Below are 9,993 nucleotides of genomic sequence, written 5' to 3'. Positions count from 1 at the left end.
CTCCGGAGGATCGGGCCCGAGACGACACCCCGAACCGCCGCAGACGTCCCCGCAGACGTCCGCCCGGGTCCCTCGTCCGAGTCCCCGGGAAGGGCCTTCACACGACGGTCGGTCTCTCTCACGTGTACGTCTCTAAAGGCTGGAGCCAGACAAGCCTTCTCTTACTATTCTCCCGGTACCTGTCGTAACCTTATACGTGAAAAGTCCCCCAGCGGCAACAGGCGGGAACGACTCACAAAAGCGGCCGACCGCCTGGAACTCTAGGTCGGCTGCACGGGTCAAATTCAACCCCATTCGGACTTCCAGAGCTCAGCCGGCCACCAGGTCAACCTCGCTGAAAGCGCCAGAGGTTGACCTGGTGTCCGGGGACCGAATCGGACACCAGGTCAACCTCCGCTAAAGCGGCCGGGGTTGACCTGTTGTCCCTGCCGGACTTAGAAAATTTTTCTCTCCAGCCCGGGACCGGGGTTGACCTGTTGTCCCTGCCGGACTTAGAAATTTTTTCTCTCCCGCCTGGGACCGGGGTTGACCTGTTGTCCCTGCCGGACTTAGAAATTTTTTCTCTCCCGCCTGGGACCGGGGTTGACCTGTTGTCCCTGCCGGACTTAGAAATTTTTTCTCTCCAGCCTGGGACCGGGGTTGACCTGTTGTCCCTGCCGGACTTAGAAAATTTTTCTCTGCCGCCTGGGACCGGGGTTGACCTGTTGTCCCTGCCGGACTTAGAAAATTTTTCTCTGCCGCCTGGGACCGGGGTTGACCTGTTGTCCCTGCCGGACTTAGAAAATTTTTCTCTGCCGCCTGGGACCGGGGTTGACCTGTTGTCCCTGCCGGACTTAGAAAATTTTTCTCTCCCGCCTGGGACCGGGGTTGACCTGTTGTCCCTGCCGGACTTAGAAAATTTTTCTCTCCCGCCTGGGACCGGGGTTGACCTGTTGTCCCTGCCGGACTTAGAAATTTTTTCTCTGCCGCCTGGGACCGGGGTTGACCTGTTGTCCCTGCCGGACTTAGAAATTTTTTCTCTCCAGCCTGGGACCGGGGTTGACCTGTTGTCCCTGCCGGACTTAGAAATTTTTTCTCTCCCGCCCGGTACCGGGGTTGACCTGTTGTCCCTGCCGGACTTAGAAATTTTTTCTCTGCCGCCTGGGACCGGGGTTGACCTGTTGTCCCTGCCGGACTTAGAAAATTTTTCTCTCCCGCCTGGGACCGGGGTTGACCTGTTGTCCCTGCCGGACTTAGAAATTTTTTCTCTGCCGCCTGGGACCGGGGTTGACCTGTTGTCCCTGCCGGACTTAGAAAATTTTTCTCTCCCGCCTGGGACCGGGGTTGACCTGCTGTCCCTGCCGGACTTGGAAAATTTTTCTCTCCAGCCTGGGACCGGGGTTGACCTGTTGTCCCTGCCGGACTTAGAAATTTTTTCTCTCCCCGCCTGGGACCGGGGTTGACCTGCTGTCCCTGCCGGACTTGGAGCCCTAGGAGGGAATCGGCCACCAGGTCAACCTCCGCTGAAAGCGGCCACGGTTTACCTGGTGCCCGGGGAGCGAATCGGACACCAGGTCAACCTCTGCTAAAGCGACCGAGGTTGACCTGGTGCCCGGGGAGCGAATCTGACACCAGGTCAACCTCTGCTAAAGCGCCAGAGGTTGACCTGGTGCCCGGGGAGCGAATCGGACACCAGGTCAACCTCTGCTAAAGCGGCCGGGGTTGACCTGCTGTCCCTGCCGGACTTAGAAAATTTTTCTCTCCAGCCTGGGACCGGGGTTGACCTGTTGTCCCTGCCGGACTTAGAAAATTTTTCTCTCCCGCCTGGGACCGGGGTTGACCTGTTGTCCCTGCCGGACTTGGAGCCCGAGGAGGGGATCGGCCACCAGGTAAACCTCCGCTGAAAGCGGCCACGGTTTACCTGGTGCCCGGGGAGCGAATCGGACACCAGGTCAACCTCAGCTGAAGCGGCCGGGGTTGACCTGCTGTCCCTGCCGGACTTGGAAAATTTTTCTCTCCAGCCTGGGACCGGGGTTGACCTGTTGTCCCTGCCGGACTTAGAAATTTTTTCTCTCCCCGCCTGGGACCGGGGTTGACCTGCTGTCCCTGCCGGACTTGGAGCCCGAGGAGGGAATCGGCCACCAGGTCAACCTCCGCTGAAAGCGGCCACGGTTTACCTGGTGCCCGGGGAGCGAATCGGACACCAGGTCAACCTCTGCTAAAGCGACCGAGGTTGACCTGGTGCCCGGGGAGCGAATCTGACACCAGGTCAACCTCTGCTAAAGCGCCAGAGGTTGACCTGGTGCCCGGGGAGCGAATCGGACACCAGGTCAACCTCTGCTAAAGCGGCCGGGGTTGACCTGCTGTCCCTGCCGGACTTAGAAAATTTTTCTCTCCAGCCTGGGACCGGGGTTGACCTGTTGTCCCTGCCGGACTTAGAAAATTTTTCTCTGCCGCCTGGGACCGGGGTTGACCTGTTGTCCCTGCCGGACTTAGAAAATTTTTCTCTGCCGCCTGGGACCGGGGTTGACCTGTTGTCCCTGCCGGACTTAGAAAATTTTTCTCTCCCGCCTGGGACCGGGGTTGACCTGTTGTCCCTGCCGGACTTAGAAAATTTTTCTCTCCCGCCTGGGACCGGGGTTGACCTGTTGTCCCTGCCGGACTTAGAAATTTTTTCTCTGCCGCCTGGGACCGGGGTTGACCTGTTGTCCCTGCCGGACTTAGAAATTTTTTCTCTCCAGCCTGGGACCGGGGTTGACCTGTTGTCCCTGCCGGACTTAGAAATTTTTTCTCTCCCGCCCGGTACCGGGGTTGACCTGTTGTCCCTGCCGGACTTAGAAATTTTTTCTCTGCCGCCTGGGACCGGGGTTGACCTGTTGTCCCTGCCGGACTTAGAAAATTTTTCTCTCCCGCCTGGGACCGGGGTTGACCTGTTGTCCCTGCCGGACTTAGAAATTTTTTCTCTGCCGCCTGGGACCGGGGTTGACCTGTTGTCCCTGCCGGACTTAGAAAATTTTTCTCTCCCGCCTGGGACCGGGGTTGACCTGCTGTCCCTGCCGGACTTGGAAAATTTTTCTCTCCAGCCTGGGACCGGGGTTGACCTGTTGTCCCTGCCGGACTTAGAAATTTTTTCTCTCCCCGCCTGGGACCGGGGTTGACCTGCTGTCCCTGCCGGACTTGGAGCCCTAGGAGGGAATCGGCCACCAGGTCAACCTCCGCTGAAAGCGGCCACGGTTTACCTGGTGCCCGGGGAGCGAATCGGACACCAGGTCAACCTCTGCTAAAGCGACCGAGGTTGACCTGGTGCCCGGGGAGCGAATCTGACACCAGGTCAACCTCTGCTAAAGCGCCAGAGGTTGACCTGGTGCCCGGGGAGCGAATCGGACACCAGGTCAACCTCTGCTAAAGCGGCCGGGGTTGACCTGCTGTCCCTGCCGGACTTAGAAAATTTTTCTCTCCAGCCTGGGACCGGGGTTGACCTGTTGTCCCTGCCGGACTTAGAAAATTTTTCTCTCCCGCCTGGGACCGGGGTTGACCTGTTGTCCCTGCCGGACTTGGAGCCCGAGGAGGGGATCGGCCACCAGGTAAACCTCCGCTGAAAGCGGCCACGGTTTACCTGGTGCCCGGGGAGCGAATCGGACACCAGGTCAACCTCAGCTGAAGCGGCCGGGGTTGACCTGCTGTCCCTGCCGGACTTGGAAAATTTTTCTCTCCAGCCTGGGACCGGGGTTGACCTGTTGTCCCTGCCGGACTTAGAAATTTTTTCTCTCCCCGCCTGGGACCGGGGTTGACCTGCTGTCCCTGCCGGACTTGGAGCCCGAGGAGGGAATCGGCCACCAGGTCAACCTCCGCTGAAAGCGGCCACGGTTTACCTGGTGCCCGGGGAGCGAATCGGACACCAGGTCAACCTCTGCTAAAGCGACCGAGGTTGACCTGGTGCCCGGGGAGCGAATCTGACACCAGGTCAACCTCTGCTAAAGCGCCAGAGGTTGACCTGGTGCCCGGGGAGCGAATCGGACACCAGGTCAACCTCTGCTAAAGCGGCCGGGGTTGACCTGCTGTCCCTGCCGGACTTAGAAAATTTTTCTCTCCAGCCTGGGACCGGGGTTGACCTGCTGTCCCTGCCGGACTTAGAAAATTTTTCTCTGCCGCCTGGGACCGGGGTTGACCTGTTCTCCCTGCCGGACTTAGAAAATTTTTCTCTCCAGCCTGGGACCGGGGTTGACCTGTTGTCCCTGCCGGACTTAGAAATTTTTTCTCTGCCGCCTGGGACCGGGGTTGACCTGTTGTCCCTGCCGGACTTAGAAATTTTTTCTCTCCCGCCCGGTACCGGGGTTGACCTGTTGTCCCTGCCGGACTTAGAAATTTTTTCTCTGCCGCCTGGGACCGGGGTTGACCTGTTGTCCCTGCCGGACTTAGAAAATTTTTCTCTCCCGCCTGGGACCGGGGTTGACCTGTTGTCCCTGCCGGACTTAGAAATTTTTTCTCTGCCGCCTGGGACCGGGGTTGACCTGTTGTCCCTGCCGGACTTAGAAATTTTTTCTCCCCAGCCTGGGACCGGGGTTGACCTGTTGTCCCTGCCGGACTTAGAAAATTTTTCTCTCCAGCCCGGGACCGGGGTTGACCTGTTGTCCCTGCCGGACTTAGAAATTTTTTCTCTCCCGCCTGGGACCGGGGTTGACCTGTTGTCCCTGCCGGACTTAGAAATTTTTTCTCTCCCGCCTGGGACCGGGGTTGACCTGTTGTCCCTGCCGGACTTAGAAATTTTTTCTCTGCCGCCTGGGACCGGGGTTGACCTGTTGTCCCTGCCGGACTTAGAAAATTTTTCTCTGCCGCCTGGGACCGGGGTTGACCTGTTGTCCCTGCCGGACTTAGAAAATTTTTCTCTCCCGCCTGGGACCGGGGTTGACCTGTTGTCCCTGCCGGACTTAGAAAATTTTTCTCTCCCGCCTGGGACCGGGGTTGACCTGTTGTCCCTGCCGGACTTAGAAATTTTTTCTCTGCCGCCTGGGACCGGGGTTGACCTGTTGTCCCTGCCGGACTTAGAAATTTTTTCTCTGCCGCCTGGGACCGGGGTTGACCTGTTGTCCCTGCCGGACTTAGAAATTTTTTCTCTGCCGCCTGGGACCGGGGTTGACCTGTTGTCCCTGCCGGACTTAGAAATTTTTTCTCTCCAGCCTGGGACCGGGGTTGACCTGTTGTCCCTGCCGGACTTAGAAATTTTTTCTCTCCCGCCCGGTACCGGGGTTGACCTGTTGTCCCTGCCGGACTTAGAAATTTTTTCTCTGCCGCCTGGGACCGGGGTTGACCTGTTGTCCCTGCCGGACTTAGAAAATTTTTCTCTCCCGCCTGGGACCGGGGTTGACCTGTTGTCCCTGCCGGACTTAGAAATTTTTTCTCTGCCGCCTGGGACCGGGGTTGACCTGTTGTCCCTGCCGGACTTAGAAAATTTTTCTCTCCCGCCTGGGACCGGGGTTGACCTGTTGTCCCTGCCGGACTTAGAAATTTTTTCTCTGCCGCCTGGGACCGGGGTTGACCTGTTGTCCCTGCCGGACTTAGAAATTTTTTCTCTCCAGCCTGGGACCGGGGTTGACCTGTTGTCCCTGCCGGACTTAGAAATTTTTTCTCTCCCGCCCGGTACCGGGGTTGACCTGTTGTCCCTGCCGGACTTAGAAATTTTTTCTCTGCCGCCTGGGACCGGGGTTGACCTGTTGTCCCTGCCGGACTTAGAAAATTTTTCTCTCCCGCTCGGAACCGGGGTTGACCTGTTGTCCCTGCCGGACTTAGAAAATTTTTCTCTCCCGCCTGGGACCGGGGTTGACCTGTTGTCCCTGCCGGACTTGGAGCCCGAGGAGGGGATCGGCCACCAGGTAAACCTCCGCTGAAAGCGGCCACGGTTTACCTGGTGCCCGGGGAGCGAATCGGACACCAGGTCAACCTCAGCTGAAGCGGCCGGGGTTGACCTGCTGTCCCTGCCGGACTTGGAAAATTTTTCTCTCCAGCCTGGGACCGGGGTTGACCTGTTGTCCCTGCCGGACTTAGAAATTTTTTCTCTCCCCGCCTGGGACCGGGGTTGACCTGTTGTCCCTGCCGGACTTAGAAATTTTTTCTCTCCCCGCCTGGGACCGGGGTTGACCTGTTGTCCCTGCCGGACTTGGAGCCCCAGGAGGGGATCGGCCACCAGGTCAACCTCCGCTGAAAGCGGCCACGGTTTACCTGGTGCCCGGGGAGCGAATCGGACACCAGGTCAACCTCTGCTAAAGCGACCGAGGTTGACCTGGTGCCCGGGGAGCGAATCTGACACCAGGTCAACCTCTGCTAAAGCGCCAGAGGTTGACCTGGTGCCCGGGGAGCGAATCGGACACCAGGTCAACCTCTGCTAAAGCGGCCGGGGTTGACCTGCTGTCCCTGCCGGACTTAGAAAATTTTTCTCTCCAGCCTGGGACCGGGGTTGACCTGTTGTCCCTGCCGGACTTAGAAATTTTTTCTCTCCCGCCTGGGACCGGGGTTGACCTGTTGTCCCTGCCGGACTTAGAAAATTTTTCTCTGCCGCCTGGGACCGGGGTTGACCTGTTGTCCCTGCCGGACTTGGAGCCCCAGGAGGGGATCGGCCACCAGGTCAACCTCCGCTGAAAGCGGCCACGGTTTACCTGGTGCCCGGGGAGCGAATCGGACACCAGGTCAACCTCAGCTGAAGCGGCCGGGGTTGACCTGCTGTCCCTGCCGGACTTGGAGCCCGAGGAGGGGATCGGCCACCAGGTCAACCTCCGCTGAAAGCGGCCACGGTTTACCTGGTGCCCGGGGAGCGAATCGGACACCAGGTCAACCTCTGCTAAAGCGGCCGGGGTTGACCTGCTGTCCGTGCCGGACTTGGAGCCCGAGGAGGGGATCGGCCACCAGGTCAACCTCCGCTGAAAGCGGCCACGGTTTACCTGGTGCCCGGGGACCGAATCGGACACCAGGTCAACCTCCGCTGAAGCGGCCGGGGTTGACCTGCTGTCCCTGCCGGACTTTGAAAATTTTTCTCTCCCCGCCCGGAACCGGGGTTGACCTGTTGTCCCTGCCGGACTTGGAAAATTTTTCTCTCCCGCTCGGAACCGGGGTTGACCTGTTGTCCCTGAAGGACTTAGAAATTTTTTCTCTCCCCGCCTGGGACCGGGGTTGACCTGCTGTCCCTGCCGGACTTGGAGCCCCAGGAGGGGATCGGCCACCAGGTCAACCTCCGCTGAAAGCGGCCACGGTTTACCTGGTGCCCGGGGACCGAATCGGACACCAGGTCAACCTCTGCTAAAGCGCCCGAGGTTGACCTGGTGCCCGGGGAGCGAATCGGACACCAGGTCAACCTCTGCTACGGCGGCCGGGGTTGACCTGCTGTCCCTGCCGGACTTAGAAAATTTTTCTCTCCCCGCCCGGAACCGGGGTTGACCTGTTGTCCCTGCCGGACTTGGAGCCCGAGGAGGGGATCGGCCACCAGGTCAACCTCCGCTGAAAGCGGCCACGGTTTACCTGGTGCCCGGGGAGCGAATCGGACACCAGGTCAACCTCTGCTAAAGCGGCCGGGGTTGACCTGCTGTCCCTGCCGGACTTGGAGCCCGAGGAGGGGATCGGCCACCAGGTCAACCTCCGCTGAAAGCGGCCACGGTTTACCTGGTGCCCGGGGAGCGAATCGGACACCAGGTCAACCTCTGCTAAAGCGGCCGGGGTTCACCTGCTGTCCCTGCCGGACTTGGAGCCCGAGGAGGGGATCGGCCACCAGGTCAACCTCCGCTGAAAGCGGCCACGGTTTACCTGGTGCCCGGGGAGCGAATCGGACACCAGGTCAACCTCTGCTAAGGCGCCCGAGGTTGACCTGGTGCCCGGGGAGCGAATCGGACACCAGGTCAACCTCTGCTACGGCGGCCGGGGTTGACCTGCTGTCCCTGCCGGACTTAGAAAATTTTTCTCTCCCCGCCCGGAACCGGGGTTGACCTGTTGTCCCTGCCGGACTTGGAGCCCGAGGAGGGGATCGGCCACCAGGTCAACCTCCGCTGAAAGCGGCCACGGTTTACCTGGTGCCCGGGGAGCGAATCGGACACCAGGTCAACCTCTGCTAAAGCGGCCGGGGTTGACCTGCTGTCCCTGCCGGACTTGGAGCCCGAGGAGGGGATCGGCCACCAGGTCAACCTCCGCTGAAAGCGGCCACGGTTTACCTGGTGCCCGGGGAGCGAATCGGACACCAGGTCAACCTCTGCTAAAGCGGCCGGGGTTCACCTGCTGTCCCTGCCGGACTTGGAGCCCGAGGAGGGGATCGGCCACCAGGTCAACCTCCGCTGAAAGCGGCCACGGTTTACCTGGTGCCCGGGGAGCGAATCGGACACCAGGTCAACCTCTGCTAAAGCGGCCGGGGTTGACCTGCTGTCCCTGCCGGACTTGGAGCCCGAGGAGGGGATCGGCCACCAGGTCAACCTCCGCTGAAAGCGGCCACGGTTTACCTGGTGCCCGGGGAGCGAATCGGACACCAGGTCAACCTCTGCTAAAGCGGCCGGGGTTGACCTGCTGTCCCTGCCGGACTTGGAGCCCGAGGAGGGGATCGGCCACCAGGTCAACCTCCGCTGAAAGCGGCCACGGTTTACCTGGTGCCCGGGGACCGAATCGGACACCAGGTCAACCTCCGCTGAAGCGGCCGGGGTTGACCTGCTGTCCCTGCCGGACTTAGAAAATTTTTCTCTCCCCGCCCGGAACCGGGGTTGACCTGTTGTCCCTGCCGGACTTAGAAAATTTTTCTCTCCCCGCCCGGAACCGGGGTTGACCTGTTGTCCCTGAAGGACTTAGAAATTTTTTCTCTCCCCGCCTGGGACCGGGGTTGACCTGCTGTCCCTGCCGGACTTGGAGCCCCAGGAGGGGATCGGCCACCAGGTCAACCTCCGCTGAAAGCGGCCACGGTTTACCTGGTGCCCGGGGACCGAATCGGACACCAGGTCAACCTCTGCTAAAGCGCCCGAGGTTGACCTGGTGCCCGGGGAGCGAATCTGACACCAGGTCAACCTCTGCTAAAGCGCCCGAGGTTGACCTGGTGCCCGGGGAGCGAATCGGACACCAGGTCAACCTCTGCTACGGCGGCCGGGGTTGACCTGCTGTCCCTGCCGGACTTAGAAAATTTTTCTCTCCCCGCCCGGAACCGGGGTTGACCTGTTGTCCCTGCCGGACTTGGAGCCCGAGGAGGGGATCGGCCACCAGGTCAACCTCCGCTGAAAGCGGCCACGGTTTACCTGGTGCCCGGGGAGCGAATCGGACACCAGGTCAACCTCCGCTAAAGCGCCCGAGGTTGACCTGGTGCCCGGGGAGCGAATCGGACACCAGGTCAACCTCTGCTACGGCGGCCGGGGTTGACCTGCTGTCCCTGCCGGACTTGGAAAATTTCTCTCCCCGCCTCGGACCGGGGTTGACCTGCTGTCCCTACCGGACTTAGAACATTTTTCTCTCCCCGCCCCGGCCCGGGGGTTAACCTCGGGGCGCACAGCTTCCCGGGTCTGACGTGCACGTCCTGTCACCTCCCGGGCCCGGCGTCCTCGTCCTCCCTTCCCCTTGGGCCGGCTCGGAGGAAGTTTTCCCTCGGCCCGGCCTCCGGGTTAATTGTTTGGGCCCGGCTGACTGAGGCCAGGCTGCTGACGCTAAAGCCCGGGGAGGCGGGGGCCTACGGCCATACCGGACCGAATGCCCCCGATCTCGTCCGATCTCGGAAGGTAAACCGTCCCGGGCCTGGCTAGTACCTGGATGGGTGACCGCCTGGGAATCCCAGGTGCCGTAGGCAGCTTTTGGCCCCAGCGGGGGTAGAGCGGGGCGTGTGTCTGCCGTGCGGGAGCAGGGAAGCCGTGAGGCCAAGGCGGCGCGACGGTCCTGGGGGGCGCTGAGGCCTTTCCCTCTGCCTGCCTGCGTGTCGGGGGCGGGGGGGCGGGCGAGGAAGCTAAGGCCCTCACCCGGTGCGGTGCGATGGCTTGGGTCGGGTCGGGGAGAGGGAAGAAAGCGTGTGTGGAG

The 9,993-nt window shown here is 60.9% G+C and overlaps 1 non-coding gene across 1 annotated transcript; it reads left to right on the top strand.

The window, feature by feature from the left end:
- The first annotated feature begins 9,650 nt into the window (after positions 1-9,650).
- LOC142006041 (5S ribosomal RNA) lies at positions 9,651-9,769 on the top strand. The gene has a single exon (XR_012643189.1). It is a non-coding gene; the product is annotated as a 5S ribosomal RNA (ribosomal RNA).
- Positions 9,770-9,993: the final 224 nt, after the last annotated feature.

This window comes from Carettochelys insculpta, unplaced genomic scaffold, assembly GCF_033958435.1.
Source record: "Carettochelys insculpta isolate YL-2023 unplaced genomic scaffold, ASM3395843v1 scaffold_0038, whole genome shotgun sequence".
NCBI lineage: Eukaryota > Metazoa > Chordata > Testudines > Carettochelyidae > Carettochelys > Carettochelys insculpta.
The sequence above is the reverse complement of the archived record's forward strand: the minus strand, read 5'-3'. Positions and strand labels throughout refer to the sequence as shown.